This window comes from Peromyscus californicus, unplaced genomic scaffold (assembly GCF_007827085.1).
Source record: "Peromyscus californicus insignis strain IS unplaced genomic scaffold, ASM782708v3 Scaffold_5__1_contigs__length_169319896, whole genome shotgun sequence".
Lineage (NCBI taxonomy): Eukaryota > Metazoa > Chordata > Mammalia > Rodentia > Cricetidae > Peromyscus > Peromyscus californicus.
The window spans coordinates 123,203,704-123,220,654 of record NW_026294573.1 but is presented as its reverse complement, the minus strand read 5'-3'; the positions used below and the strand labels follow the sequence as shown (position 1 = coordinate 123,220,654).

At 38.7% G+C, this 16,951-nt stretch overlaps 1 long non-coding RNA gene across 1 annotated transcript in view; it reads left to right on the top strand.

Moving 5' to 3' along the window:
- Window positions 1–13,197, top strand: part of LOC128097466 (uncharacterized) — an 80,287-nt gene extending 67,090 nt beyond the window's left edge. Inside the window, exon 2 of the long non-coding RNA XR_008213868.1 lies at window positions 10,428–13,197. This is a non-coding gene — a long non-coding RNA (uncharacterized LOC128097466). The remainder of the gene's footprint in view (window positions 1–10,427) is intronic.
- The last annotated feature ends 3,754 nt before the right edge of the window (window positions 13,198–16,951 follow it).

Here is a 16,951-nt window from a genome sequence, read left to right as displayed (position 1 = left end):
TCTTTGTCACCTGTGGAGTGCTGAGTAGGGGCTCAATTTGACAGAGCGGGTCTTAAGTCAAATCTGTTCTTGGCTGCAAGCTTTGTGCCACTATTGCCCTACCATGTCTTGCAGGCAAGACACCATTTTAGATCAAAGGATTTGTTGTTGGATTAGTGTTTACATTTCTCCTTTGGTAGCATGAAGAGTACTTTCCTGTACCAAAGATAATAGCATATAAAGCACCAGCTCAACCTCTCCATGTTCAATGAGCTGTGTGGGTGTTGTCTTCAACAATGGGACTTTGTTGTCAGTTTGTGGAAAGCGACCTATAGTCTTACCAGCAGCCTGGGTTATTTAGGGGTTCCCATGGGACTATTTTGTCAATGATTAGAAGTAACCAATTCCTAGTACTGGAAGCTTTATATGGGGACAAGAGTTGTCCAGTGGCACTCTGTCTTCCCTGATAATTTGGCAATTTCACATAGATCACCTTCATATATGTATATATTTTAGCTTCTACTATTTTAGGTTTCCATATTACCCCTCAAATGGCCCTTAATTTTAGCTTTCTCTTCCCATATTTCCTCTCTTGTCCCTCTCTTGCCTCCTTCTTCCCACTTGATCCTCCTGTTCTAGCCCCCCACCCAACTATGATTATCTATTCTATTTCCCATTTCTAGGGAGATCTATCTTCCCCCTAGTACTTTCTTACTTTATATCTAACCTCTGTGGTTCTACAAATTGTAGCTTGTTTGTTATTAATTTATCAGCTAATATCCACATACAAATGAATATATACTATATTTGTCTTTTTGGGTCTAGGTTACCTCACTCAGGATGATTTTTTTTTAGTTCTGTCTATTTATCTGTGTGCTTCATGTTGTCATTTTTTTAAACAGCTAAGTAATATTCCATTGTGTAAATGTACCACATTATTTTAATCTGTTCTTCTATTGAGGGACATCTAGGTTTTTTCAATTTCAATATTATGCATAATATTATGAACATCCAGAAATTGAACAAGTGTTCTCTGTGGTAGGATGAACATGGTTGAACATGAAAGTGTCTTTGTGGTAGGATGAAGCATGAATTAGATATATGACTGTGAGTGGTTTATCTGGATCTATTCCCATCTTCCTGAGAAACTGCCACGCTCATTTCCATAGTTGCTGTATGAGTTTGCATACCCACCAGCAATGGATGAGTGTTCCCCTTATTACATATTCTTGCTAGCAAGGCTGTTATTTGTTCTACTTACCTTAGCCATTCTTACAAGTCTAAGATGAAATTTCAAAGTAGTTTTGATTTGCATTTCCTCAATGACTAAGAATGTTGAACATTTCTTTAAGTGTTTTTCAGCCATTTGAATTTCCATTTTTGAGAATTCTCTGTTTAGATCTGTGCTCCATTTTTTAATTGAGTTAGTTGTTTTTTTGATGTCCAGTTTTTTGAGTTCTTTATACATTTTTGATATTAGCCCTCTATTGGATGTGTAATTGGTAAAGATCTTTTTGTAGCCCACTACTTTGTTCATATGACTATGTCATCTGCTGTGAAGAAGCTTAGTTTCATGAGGTCCCATTTATTAATTATTGATCTTAGTGATTGTGTTAACAGTATTCTCTCTTCAGAAAGTCTTTTCTTATGCCAGTGAGTTCAAGATAATTTTCCACTTTCTTTTCTATCAGGTTCAGTGTATTTGGTTTTATGTTGTGACCTTTGATCTATTCAAAGTTAAGTTTTGTTCAGGATATTAAGAATTGATCTATTTGTTTTCTTCTACATGCAATCATCTTGTTACCAGCTGTTTTTGTACTATAGCTTCATAATACAACTTGAAATCAGGGATGGTGGTATCCCCAGTAGTTTTTTTGATAATTCAGGATTATTCTAGCTATCCCATTTTTCTGTATGTGTGTTTCAAAATGAAGCTGAAGACTGTAAAGAATTGTTTTGGAATTCTGATGGGGATTGCATTAAATCTGTATGTTGCTTTTGGTAGGATGTCCATTTTCACTATGCTGATCAGACTGATCCATGGAGCATGGGGATCATTCTATCTTCTGATATCTTTTTTAATTTCTTTTTTCAGTGTCTTAAATTTTTATCATACAAATCTTTCACTTGCTTGGTTAGAATGGTTAGAGTTACCTGAAGATATTTTGTATTTTATTATTTGAGGCTATTATGAAAGGTGATTTTCCCCTGATTTCTTTCTCAGACTATATACCATTTGTATATAGCAGGACTTACTGATTTTTGTGACTTTATTTTATATCCAGCTACTTTGCTGAAAATGTTTATCAGCTGTAGGAGTTTCCTGCTGCTTTTTTTTAAAGGATCACTTACTTATACTATTAAATCACCTGCAAATAAAGATTCTTTAACTTCTTCCTTTCCAGTTTGTATACCCTTGATCTCCTTCAATTGTCTTATTGCTCTAGCTAATACTTCAAGTACTACATTATAAAGATATAAAGAGTGGACAATCTTGTCTTGTTCTAGATTTTAGTGGAATTGTTTTGAGTTTCTCTCCATTTAAGTTAATGTTGGCTATGGACTTGCTGTAAACTGCCTTTACAGCAAGTAAAGAGAAAGATGTCTCTTGTATCCCTAAACTTAAAAAATTGAATAATTTTGTGTAAAAGGGACTTAAAAACCTTTTTTAAACACTGAGGAGATAGTTTTCAGGGTAAGAGCACCCTTTGTACAATCTTGTGGACCTTCATTTCAATTCCTATCATCTAGTTATAAAGCCTGCTATAACCACAATTGCTTATAGCCCAGTATTGGAGGAAGTAGACAGGAGGGTCACTGGGTCTCACTGGATGGCCAATCTAGCCCCCAAAGAGTGATATCCAGGTTCAGTGATAGACCGTGCATCAAGGTTATGATAAAGTGGAGAGTAATAGAGGGAGACACTCAAAGTCCTCTTTAGGCTTCCACAATAATGCATGAATGGGGTACCTGGACACACACACACACACACACACACACACACACACACACACACACACAGAGAGAGAGAGAGAGAGAGAGAGAGAGAGAGAGAGAGAGAGAGAGAGACCCATACAAAGTGAAATTCAAAAAAGTCTGTTAAAAAGTGGTTTTCAAAAGAAAAACAAGAATTTAAAACATAGAGACTGATTAATGTAGACAAATTAAATCCTTCTGATTTTTCTACATTAATATACAGCATTTTGTATGGCAAAATACAGCATTTTGAGGCATTAAGTATGTTTGCATGAGTTGCCAATAAAATTTCACTCATAGAATATCAATTCCATTAAGTTATTAAAATGATTATTTAAAACACATTTTCTTAGAACTTCAAAAGTTTTAAATAGAAAGTGTTAGGTAAAGTGTTAAGGTGAAACTGATTGAAAATATGGCCCTAAAGTGCTGGATTATGACCTTTCAAAGTCCAGTCCCTTTGCAGAGTCTAAGCATGTCACTCCTCCCACCAAGGATGCACAATTTTTTATTATCATTAGTTTTTTATGTATTTTACATACCAACCACAGTTTTTCCTCCCTCCTCCCCTCCTCTCCCTTCCCCCACCTCCTTTCTACAACTCCCCCATCCACTCCTCCAAAAGGTTAAGGCCTGCTACAGGAGTCAATAAAACATGGCACATCAAGTTGAGGCAGGACCAACCTCCTCCTCCTTGCATTAAGGCTGAACAAGGCATCCCACCATAGGGAATAGGTTCCAAAAAGCCAGCTCATATGCCCTGGATAGTTCCTGGTTCCACTTCTAGGGTCCCTACAAACAGACCAAGCTATACAACTATCTCCCACATGCAGAGGGCTTAGGTCAGTCCCCTGCAGGCTCCCTAGCTGTTGGTCTATGAGCTCCCAAGAGCTCCAGTCAGCTGTCTCTGGATTTTCCCTCATGGTCATGATCTTGAAGGCCCTCCCCCTTGCTTATATAATTCCTCCTCCCTTTCTTCAACTGTACTTCTGGAGCTTGGCCTAGGGATGCACAATTCTTGTGTTATATGTAAAACTAGTCAACAACTCAAAACTTACAATGCATGTTTTCACTTAAATTTCAATATCTTAAAAATTTTGAAATATTGAACTAGGTATGAGTTATTGGTATTAAACTGAAACTAGTAATATGCAGAAAACGGGGCTTGATTTAAGTATAAATAAAATTTTCCATTGATTTGATTGCTATGTTTTGGTTGATAGCTTCATCAGTTCTGTGTAAGAAATATTCTTTCATTTAACAGAGCACTAGTTCTGGAAAAACTCAGAGCAGAAAATCATTATAATTATTTAAAGAATGAATCAAAACATTAGTAGGGCATCTGCTATGATTTATTACCAAGGATCAGTGTGATGGCTTGAAAGAAAATGACACCCATAGGTTCACAGGGAGTGGTGCTATTAGAAGGTGTGGCCTTGTTGGGGTAGATGGCGTCTTGTTGGGTGAAGTGGGCCACTGGGGGTGGGCTTTGAGGTTTCAGATGCTGAAGCCAGGCCAGTGGCTCACAGGTCTCTTCCTGCTGCCTGTAGATCCAGACATAGGACCCTTAGGTGCCTCTCAAGCACCATGTCTGCCTTCATGCTGCCAGGCCTTCAGCCATGATGATAATGGACTAATCCTCTGAATTATTAGCCAGCCTCAATTGGATGTTTTTTCTTATTAGAGTTGCTGTGGTCATGGTGCCTCTTTCACAGCAAGAGAAATCCTAACTAAGACTCTCAGGTTCTGGGCTGTGAGTTCCCATGTTATTGGTCTCTTTAAGGATAAAATTAAAGCCCAAATACATTGCAAAGTAGTAAGGAAATGTTATCTAATGCAAAGGTGTAGAACAGGTTAGAATATACTGTAACACAACAAAGGGTCACATTGGTAGAAATATTTAAGGGATTATGCTGGTTTAGTAAAGTGGTAGTAGTATGCATGCTACTGCTGTATCCTTAGGGTTGTTACGTCATGCTGGTTTTTTGCACTTCTCAGTGAACAGCTTGACTGGACTGTTGGTTGCTTTCCTTCTTTGATTGCTTGCATGGCTCCTGATATCATGAAAACTAGTCCTCAGGGAGGAGGTATTCCAGTCAGTTTCAGTGCAGAGGCCTCTAGACCCTGTGTCTGAAGTGCACTTTGTCTTTAGCAGCAGGTACTTAACTTCCTCCTCTCATGGGGCAACCAAGGCCAATAGCAACAACTCAATTATTTCAGGAGTTTCTTGGGCAGCCATGATCCACAACTCAAAAGAGGGCTTCTCATACCTGCTGTTTGGAGTTTTGTTAGATGGTCTTTGGCTCTTGATGGTAGCATTATCATCTCAGATGAGCACATTTCATTTAAACTCGTTAGGGATATTTATGTACAAACCTACATGTATTATAGTTTTCTTATTGGATAGATAGCTGATAGCATGCTATCTTATGGCTTTATCAGATACCTTTACTGTTATTTTTATCCTATTCCCTTCTTCTTCTGTATTTGTCTCCCCCTCTCTCCCCCATTTTCTTAAATCACTTGTACTCTCTTGTTTCCCTCTCTATTGCTCCCCCACCCCCAAACACTGGCAAGGGTCCTTTCTGCTTTCCTGGTTTCTGCAGTTATTTCAGGATATGTACTCACATCTGAAGACTGGAGCTAAGGGCCTCCAATCTGAGAGAACAGGTAATGTTTTCCTTTTTGGGTAACATAATTCCTAACTGCATTCCAAAAATTAGTCCTTTGTTCCCCCTGCAGATGAGTATCATTCTCAGTCCTAATCCAGGAAACTTCTCTTTGCAACAGATGGAGACCATTATGGGAAATGCAGAGCAATGTAGCCCAGTCTCAATGGATATATCTACGAAACACTCCGACACCTAAGGCTCAGGAAACATTACAGAGGAAGGAACAGAAAGATTGTAAGAGCCAGAGGGTAGGGTGCTTGCTGTGAGGCTGTGTCTCCTAGTAAAGTCAGGAGCTATGTACCTAAAGTCTCAAAAACATGACTGCTTAAACATTAATTGAGAGAGCAACGACATGCTAATGTGGAAGGGGGAACTATCACAAGGCTTCTCGACCCTAGACAAATAACTATAGGCAAGAAAGGAATGCAGAGTGCAGGAGAAATAGTCTTCACCAGGCAAGAGCACACCAAGTTGTTACCCAATATAAAATGACCAGCCCTAAAATCATACATACAAATAACATTATATAGACTGAACAGGTTATATTTAGGAATATATATATATATATATATATATATATATATATATATGTATATATATATGTGTGTGTGTGTATTGTGTGTATTTATATATATGCACATATACACATACATGCTTGTAATAACAATTAATGAAAAAGAGACTCTAAATTTGAAAGAGATTAAGGAGGGGAATATGGGACAGTTTGGAGGGTAGAAAGGGAAGGGAGAAATGATGTAATTATATTATAATCTCAAAAACAAAATAAATAACAGTAAAATATACCTAAGGGCTCTAATTATTGTTTGGAGCTTTTCAAACGAGATTCTAAAGAAGCAGCTGCTCATTACTTAGGATATAGTTTGAATGGTTCTCTATTTTGATCAATGTGCTTGGATTAGGTAGGTTTGCTCTTTATGCATGTCCCTTCTCACTAAGAATGCCATTTTAGTCATATGCATGCCAAATGATGCACAGGCATAAGGCAGTAAAGCAGAGATTGTCTCTAAAATTCAATTTGAGATCACAATTTGCCTCAGTGTGCATGTATCCCAAACCACTCTTGGCCAGGTTGACCCACTGCTTGGATTCTGCTCCAGGATGTGTTTAAAACAAGGTTTTTACCTAGAGCTGCTAAGGAGAGTAACTTATTCCCACTGTTTAAAGCAGATACACATGGGGCTACATGGAGGTATGAGTCTGAGGTTGCTAAGGGCTTGTTACATGCGTTCTCTGGAGAGCAGTGTGTGCACAGCCCAAGCTAGTGGCATTCCAGGTTGTAAAGCCATTCCCTATGGTTGTTGCTTTGGCCTAAATATGTTTTATCCCCTTTAAGACTCATGTTGAAATACGATTTCTAATGTAATAGTGTTGGGATGTGGAAACTTTAAGGCATGTTTGGGCTATGAAAATGAAGCCTCCATTAGGAAGTCATGCTGTTCTACAGGGACTGGGCTAGCTCTCTAAGGAGTAAATGCCTACCTTGCTCTCTGGGGACTGAATTAGTCACTGTCATGAAACCAGTCTATCCCATGTGCTTTCTCTCTTCCATATCTGCCTGCTTGTCTTTCTGTCAGATTATAATGCATCACAAGACTTCCATCAGAGATACCCACTTCACCTTGAACCTCTAGTTTCCTTACTTCTTAATTAAACTTTTTTCCTTTATAACTCACCAAGTCTCAGGCATTCTGTTACAGCAAAATAAAACAAAGGAAGACTGAAGTCCCAAGGAACTTGATTATAAAACTGTAGATATGTTTATCAATTAAAGAATGTTTTTGATTTTTTTAAACAATTTGCTTCTGGAGAAATAACCAAGTTGCATGCTTGTGATATAAACATTAGGACATGAGTTCAGAATCCTAAAACTGGCATAAATTCAAGTGTGGCAGTGAGTGCCAGTGAGCCAAGTTCTGGGGGATGGCATAGGTGGTGAAAAGCAGATCCCCAAGCTAACAGGCCAGTCTCTGTATCAAGCCTCAGGTTCAGTGGAAATACCCTGTCTCAAAACTAAGGCAGAGAGCAACAGATGAAGACACCTGGAATGAACATCTAGCTTTTGCACATGCATACACATACAAGCACACGGTCACATATATTTGTACTCTCACGACATAGTACTGACATATGCATGTCCCTGCGTGTATATGCTTGTACGTATATGCATGCACATGTGCACACACAGAGAGAAGAATGTGGTTTTTCTTGTAGGGAGGAAGTGAGAAAACCCACCAGAGGCATTTTCTTGACACACAATGAGTATAGGTTTTTATTGAATATCTATAATATTAGAAAAGTATTTTTTTTGGTGTTGGATTTTAGAAAAAGTGTCATTGTGGCTCCTTACAAATTAATTCCAGTATGATTGGTAGAAATTTGCATTGGGAGGGTTCTTAAAATGGGAAAAATAAAATCTACTAAACTTTCATTTGTTCTAGCATTAAGATGTGAAAACATCAACTACATGGTAAAATGTTCACAACAAAATGTTAGATGCTTTCTTAGACAAGATACTTTTTGATAATAGACTTTGTATGTGTGCAATACCTCAACAATTTTGGGTCAATTTAGCAATCCAGAAAGAACTTAGGATTTGACTTTGAATCCATGTGAGAATGACTCCTGCCAGTCTGGTTATTTTTTATATATATGATTACAGAACCACTGCTACTCAAATCCCTTCTTTGATGAATGATTGGCAGGAGGCAGGGCTGTGCTCTTTGTATGAGCACGAGGTGCCATTCTGCATAGAGAGTGCAAGGTTTTCCATCATGCATTAGTAGAGTGAGCACTCCATGTTCCAGCAGGAATCACAACTAGTCTTGGGGCAAATTCTGGTAAACTGGGAATGGAATAATCTCTTTTGCTCAACACTAGCATAACTCTTGGGTTTGGAACAACTTGTAGACATTTTCAGGTCCATGATTAAGAAATTATGAAATTCTCTGGTTTTTGTTTATCTAATGTGATGCTCTGCTCCATGAAAAATTTCTCAGAAACCTGGGTTAGGAGTTAACAGTGCTAATGTGGTGGAAAATTGGGTGACTGTATTCTTGCTTTTTTCTCCTTTAATTGTCATGGAATAAGACCTCATTGGGAGGGCTTCATAGTCTTTTTTTTAATATAAAACCTTTATGGCAATTGTTTCCTATTTTAACACTCAGAAAGTTATGTTTGGTACAACACTTTGAAGTGGAGGTTGTTTGTAGCAGATGACTAAAAATCTTGCCCTGCTTTTCAGAGAACTGAGGAGATCTATATCCTAGTCATATTTTTCTTCTTTTCCTTTCTTCCTCCTCCCCAATACCTCTCTCTCTTTCTTTTCTCTTTCTCCCTCCCTCTGTTGGTTTTTTTCGAGACAGGTTTTCTCTGTGTAGCTTTGTGCCTTTCCTGGAACTTGCCTGCCTCTGCCTCCCGAGCGGTGGGATTAAAGGTGTGCGCCACCACTGCCTGACTCATTTTCTTTGGGCAGTTCCTACTACATAGCTCAGATTTGCTTGGAACTTGTGATCCTCTTGTCTCAGTCTCCCAAGGACTGACGCAGTAGGATTGCACCATCAAATCCAGTTGACAAAGATAATTTCTTAAAGCATGAGGATATGACAGAGTGTGTTGAGGACTTAGAATATACAAATTCTGTCATCTGTTTTGAGCATAAAACTGTTAGCCTCTAAGAAGTAGGAAGTTGGTACAGAAACTGTGTGTGTGTGTGTGTGTGTGTGTGTGTGTGTTGCTCAGGATTGAATTTAGAGTCTTGTACATGCTAGGCAAGTCAAATCCCCTGCAACTCTTTTGTACAGTAATTTTAAAGTCTCAAGATACAAAGTGAATCTTCAGGTATCAGGATCTCAAAGTACGTTAGGAGAAGGGAGACTTGACCACCAAGAGTTGATTCCATAACTGGCCTGCAGAGTAGAGTCTGCCTGAATTATTGGACCCAGAAATGAAGAAGAGAGTGTGTCAAGATAGTTAGGGCTGGGATTCTGGAGATTTTATAATGATGCAGAGTTCTGAGGGTGCTTTGTAATGCTTCCTAGAAGGGCAGCTCAGCCTCAGAGAACAGGCAAGGCTTTTTTTAGTGATTCCTTTTTATGTACAGTTCCCTACAACAAAGACACAAGCCAGAAACCTAAACACCTCTCTTGGCTACCTCATCCTCCAATGGTCCCACTGGAAGATCTCATTGTTTCATGCCATATGGAGTAATAAGTGGAAGGAAGGGCAAATGGGCTCCCAAGAGATAATGCTAACTGTTAGGAACTTAAAACATTTTTTAGCATTTATCTTAATTTCTTTTTCCTGTTGCTGTGATAACACAACTCAAGGAAGATAGTAGTTATTTTTAACTTCTGTTCAAGGGTACAGTCCATTATGATCTAGCATCAAGGAAATAGGAGCTTGAAGTATCTGGTAATACATCTCAACTGTCAGAGACCAAACATGGACCATGGAAAAGTATTAGCTAGGCCAGAGAACAAGCCCCTACCCTAAACCAGATGCCCCCAAAGATAAAGAACAGGCAGGCAGGTCAGGTAGCATAGCAACAGAACAATGGGCCCTGACCAGTGATCTTAGCACCTAGCAGCCTCACGACTTGCACGACTTGCACGTAGCCCTTCACCTGCACGCACAGCACGTCGTGCACCCCTTCCCTCCTTCCTGCCCCCTCTCATGTTATATAAGCCTTGCTGAGGAGAATAAAATTTGCAGCTTGATCAGAACACACTGTCTTGCTGTCTTCTCTCGTGTCTCCCCCATCCCTCTCGTTCTCTCCCACAGGTGGGTCGCCCCCGTTGATACCCTGCTGGCCGGAGCATACAACCAGGAAGCAGAACTCTTTAAGATTCATGCTACAATCCAAGGCTCAAGTTTCTGAATACTCACAGAATTTCCCAACAGGGGGAAAAGAACAGTACCCATTGCTCCCAGTGAGGCCACCAGAAATAGATGAGGAGGAGGTACTATTGCAACTCTAGCTGACCCATCACATAGCTTCATCTTTCAGAGAAGAGAAAGATACAATGAAGAGCTGGGATGTTTTATTACTGTCCTAGAGGCTGGAACATTTTATTCTATTACTCTTAAAGATGTCTGAAGTGCATCAGTGCTGATGAAAGGCACACCAAGTCTTCAGTGACCTAAGGAGGGTTTCTGAAAACCCAAGGGGAAAAGAAAATCTGTCCTCTTTCCCTGCCAAGCAGACAGGGACATGAAGAATCCTCCATTGATGGCTCCTTGTCCTAAGATGACAATGAACAGCTGTTGCTGCTATCAAGTGCTTTGGAGGTGCTCCTCAGGGCAATAATCAAGGCCTAGAAGTTCCGATTTTTACATTGTTTCATCAGAAGCAGCTGGCTTCAGACCCAAAGGAACAAACAGAAACCTTGATAACTGCCTGGGTGTTGATATGTGGGTTATTGAAATGGCTCATTATTACCACGACACAAAAAAGAATCCTCAATGCCAATCCCCAAATTCCTCATTCCAGTAATTCAGATATAGGCTCTGCAAGACTAGAGATGCAGTATTTAAGTTCCTTTCTTTCAATAAATGTGCTCTGGAAGACATTTATAAATAAATTGTGCTTATTTACTTAGATTTCCCTGAGAACTTGATTCTTGAGCACTAACAGTTTAGAGGAACTTGGGTTGATACTGTTGGTCATTGGTAATGCTAGGGAGTAGTGGCTACAATGATGATATGTGTTTCTCTTGAAGCTATCAATTTTGCAAAGAAGGTATTTACACAACTCATAAAATGGAATAAATAACAAACTGAGAAATGAGAAGGTACTTATTCTTCCTTTAGGCAAAATAGATAGGGATGTGGGAGAGTGGGAATAAAAATTGGGAGGTTACCCATAGTGCGTTGTCTCCAAACCCTACCTAGCAGTAGTACATGGACCTAGTAACCTGGCACCTCGTAAATAGATTTAACTTAGGCACACCAGGTTTCCCCTTGAGAAGTTTCCATATGTATTTTTGCATCAATCCTTTAACTAAGGATTTTTCACTCCCTTACATTAAGTATGAGTGCAGTTCTGTGATTGACAACAAACTTCCTAGGTAGACATTCTGCTTTGGGAAGGAGTACTGGGGAAGAAATATGCTTTCTGGCATTTCAAGGAGGCTTCTCTGTGTGAGTTATTGCTGAGGGCTCCACAGCCGCCGTGTTTGTTTACATCATCCCTGCACTACAGTGCCGAATTCATTGTTTGTAAAGCTCTTTGGGATAATTTGTATATGAAGGATTCTATATAAAAATCAGTATTTATTCCTTTTTGTATTATGCTTTTTCAGTCTGACACATAAGGATGCTTTTATATGCAGTAAGTAAGAAGTTAAGCACTCAACTCCTATTAACAGCACTAGGAACTGGCTTCCAGCGTTCTATCTGGGGCAATGGAAAAGGACTCACAGGTGTGCAGGTAAATTGAAACAAAGACAGGGGAGAGCTCAAGTACTTATTCAGCTGCTGTAAGTTTTATGTGCAACCAAGCTATAAAGAATGTGGGGGAATTTTACTGATTGTTGAAGTTTGAATTACTCTGGCTTATTTGTGGGTGTTATTATATACAGAATGTGTGTGTGTACAAATAATAAAACGTCCATTATCAGCATCTTGTTATATGATAATTTCAATTAAATAGCATAATTTGATTCATTGATGAAATGATACTAATAATATCTACCATAAACTTGAAATACTGAACAATCCTGTAAACCTTCAGAATCTAAAGAAAGATTAAACTGAGGCTTATTGGGTTTTTGTATTATTTTTCTTTTTTATTCTTAGAACAGGAATGGTTGAACTAATAGTTGTAGTGACCTCCCAAATCACAAGTTTACAAACTATGTTTTTATTAGTTTAAAAATTAGAATACAGAGTAATGGGTTTTGTGATGGTATTTTCTTACATACTTATTGTATCCTCTTACCTCCCATCTTTTCGCCAGTCCCCTGCCCCTTTGTTCTGGTCCCCATCCTTATTTTATTGATCATCCTTCTCCCACGTCACCTGTGTTTTGTTACTCTCTTTTCTTTTTCCTTTTCTCCCTCCCAAGTCTTCACTTTCTCCCCACTATTCTCATGTTCTCCTTTCTAGTTTCACAAACTATATACAAACATGAAAATTTAAATCTAGGAGTCTTATCTAGAGGAAACATGCAGTATTTGATTTTCTAAGTCTAGGAGAATAAGCTTAAGATAACAATTTCCAGTCTATCCATTTTCTGCAAACATCATGATGTCATTATTTTTGTTATAACTGAGTACAATTCTATTATGTATATATACCACATTTTTGTTATCCATTCTTCTGTGGATTGACATCTAGGCTGGTTCCATTATAAATTATGAAACAAAAAAAATGAATGTACAAATATATCTGATAAGACTTAGAGTCCTTTGGATAGATACTCAGGAGTGTTGTAGTTGTATGATATGGTAGTTTAATTTTTATCTTATTGAGAACCTTCCATACCAATTCTCATGGTAACTGTATATGTTTACATTCTTACCAACACTGAATAAAGTCTCCTCTTACCATGTATCTTCATCATGTTTTTTTCTTCATGTTATCTATTCTAACTTGGGTGAAATGGCCCTTCAAAGTAGTTTTAATCCATCAAAGAATATTTTGAGGAAGGACGATGGTGAATGACACTCATTCCTCAACTACTAGAATCTCCAGGAATAATTTAGAAACAGTGGAGACAATCCAACTTCCAAAGTGGGTGGTGATGGAAAGACATGGACATTTTAGTAGAAAAGAGAGAGGAGGGAGAGCTCATTCCCAGATCATGAGTGCTTAGTTTTGAATGGTAACTGCAATTGAAGAGGGCAGGAGCCAAAGCTAAAGCTAAAGAAAGCCTCAGAAAACATTCACTGTTCATTCATTTCCTGAAAAATTGGGGAGCAGTTGAGTGAAGAGAGGGAGGCAGAAAGACGAAGAAGAGAGAGAGAGCCAGCTAGCACCAGAGATAAAAGTGAAGACAGAGACTCTGAAAATAGAACCAACTCTGGATTCGTTGCTGAGTAGATTTACAGTTTAGTCAGATAGGCACCCTGAGGGTCTATAAGACACAAGTGCTAGGGAAATTCTCTTTTGTCAGAGTTTGATTCACTAGGGCAGTGGCTCAAAGCTGTTGTGAAAAGGACCTCGCTGAATTGGCAGATAGGAGAAACTAGAGGCAAAGGTTCCTGTTTGCACTAACTGACAGTCTGTGAACCCAGGGAAAACGGCTGGCAGTTATACTCAGAGCTGGCCAGCAGAACCTGGCTAGCTAGAGGGGAAAATTGTGAGTCAGGACCATGGATAGCTCCAGCAGGGCTCAACTGCTCTAGGTCATGAGTGACTCTTACTTACTCCCCATCCTGGTATTAGAATGCTGGCCACTGGATCTCCACTGGAGGAGCGAAGAGCAACCACAAGTATATATGTGAGAACAGTTGTTAAAACCACTTTGCCCTACCACAAGCCTAGAGAATTGAAGATACCAAAGTCTTAGACCCAAGAGCAGACAGCTTCTCCTCTGCTTCATCCAGTCTCTAAAGATAGAAAGACCATCTTAAATACAAACCTGTACTGCTCACCCCATAAACACACCCTTTTGTTTTGTGGAGAACATCACAAAGAATACCAAAGGAAGTGAAATATCAGAAAGGTTTGGTCTTATTCTCATTGGGAGACTTGAACCCCAGTAGCCAAGGGAAGGAAAGCCAGACAACACATATGGAGTGACAACCTCAGGAGATGTAAACCTAGCTTTCCTTATTCTCATTCTGTGAGTTTGCTATTATCGTTGCTAGCTTTATTTTAAATTAAAATTATTTCTATTTTATTTCATCTTTGCCCCTTTTCTCAGATCATAGAACATTTATAAAGTGTTTAAGTCAGATAGATTCAATCAGAGAGAGCAGTTCAAGTACTTACTTGTATAATTCTCTTTGTTAGTATTTAATCTTTTTTTTTTTTTTTTTTTTTTTTTGGTTTTTCGAGACAGGGTTTCTCTGTGTAGCTTTGCGCCTTTCCTGGAACTCACTTTGGAGACCAGGCTGGCCTCAAACTCACAGAGATCCGCCTGCCTCTGCCTCCCGAGTGCTGGGATTAAAGGCGTGCGCCACCACGCCCGGCTAGTATTTAATCTTATGGCCTAGCTTGGTCTGCTCTTCCTCTGTCTTTGTCTCTGCCCCCGCTTCCCTGTCCTCTGTCTTTGTACCCCACTCTGGCTCCCAACAGAGCATAGGTTGGGCTGGTGCTAGGGAAGAACTTCTCTCTGTCCGACTTCCCCAAGTTTCAGTTTGCCTGCTCACATTTCTTTTTTTTTCTCTTTCTCCTCCTTCTGTACCTTTAGCTAAGCCTGTATTCTCTCTTCTTCTTTACTGTTCCCCTTTATATTTATCTTTCCTTCTTCTATTTTGCTACATTGCTGTATACTTATCACTAGTCTTCCTCTCTTTTTCATATTGTTACACCCATTAACCAATGCCTTTGTATGTGCTGTACTGTCCTTTTTTTTCTTTATTCTTAAAAATTATTGAAATTGAAGGAATGCTTGTTTTAAAATTTCTATTTATGTGTTTTTAATTCAGGTTTTAACTATCAGTGTAGTTAACTTTGTACTGAATTTTCTATTCTTAAAGTGATTATTAAGAATTGTGCTTGATACTTTGAGAATGTAACCTTACAGTTTAGCTACCGAGCAACCCCCACAGTCTAGTTGGGGAGAAAGCACATCTCAACCACAGAACGTCTGAGTCTCACCTGAATATTGCAAAAGCAACTGAAAGAATGTAGACAATACATAAAATGAAACTAGTGATCCAGTATCAGATATACAAGTCCCAAAGAGGAAACAAAAGAACATGAAAAAAAATCAGAGGAACATGACTCTTCCTGAAGTTAACAATTCTGTATTAAAGGATTCCAGTGAGGGTGAAGTAGGTGAAGTCAATGAAATCCCCAACAAATAATTCAAAAGGAAAAAAATTATTTCAAGAGTGTTCAGTGAAATCAAGGAGGACAGAAATAAACTCCTGTGTGAATTCAGAGAGCATACAATAAATAGCTGAATGATATAAGGAAGACGGCATAGGAGGGGTAAATCCAAAAAGGAGAGAGCAATATGCAAATGATCAATTGAAGCTTTGGAAATAGGAATTAATAAATTAATAAATGGAATAAGAAATTTGATGGAAAGCTTGAGAGATTGGATCAAATGAAAGACAGAATATCAGGGATTAAAACAAATGTAGAAACCAGGCGGTGGTGGTGCACGCCTTTAATCCCAGCACTTGGGGGGCAGAGGCAGGTAGATTTCTGTGAGTTTGAGGCCAGGCTTATCTACAAAGCAAGTTCCAGGACAGTCAGAGCTGTTACACAGAGAAACTCTGTCTCTAAAACAAACAAACAAACAAACAAAGTAGATGAGTTGACCATTTATAAAATAATACAAAACAATAGGAAAGTATAGAAAGAGCACGCGAGATCTCTGGGACATCATTTAAATTCTCACCTTATGAATATGAAGGAGAGGCCCCAGATAAAGGAATAGAAAAAACTCAATAAAACAATAATAGAACACTTCCACACCTAGTGAAGGAGTTAGCTGTCCAGGCCCATGACATACTTAAACCATCAAGCAGACAAGATTAGAAGATACTCCTTTCATGTCCTATTACAGTGAAAACGCTAAGCCTGACAAACCAAGTTGTGACACTGAAAGCTGTAACAGAGAATTGCCATGTTACCATAAAAGTGAACCCATTGGAATAACAGAGGATTTCACACCAGAAATTTAAAGTCAGGAAGGCATGTAGTTATGTATTTCAAGCCATGAAAGATACTAACTGCCATCACAGATTAAATTACTCAGAAAAGTTACCCTTTAAACTGAAGGAGAAAAATGAGCCTTCCATGCTAAATACAAACTAAAGGAATTCATGATCACTAAGCCAGCAGTACAGATCAGAAGGAATCCTACACATTGAGAGAGAAAAAGATGAATATATCTAAGAGGTCACAGGAAAGACCAAGCTGCATCAAAACAGTAAATAAGCATGTGAGGACTAGGAGTACACCAAAATTACAAAACCACAAGAGGCTTTTCAATAATAATGCTGAATGCTAGTGGTCCCAATTCTCCCATAAAAAGACACAGACTAATAGATTGGTAGGAGGAAAGGGGAAAATGATGTAATTATGCTTTAATCTAAAAAATAACAGAAATAATATGAACAACTATAGTCAAAATGTAAAGATACCAAAGTAATTGAATTTTACATTTTAAAATGGTGTGGCCT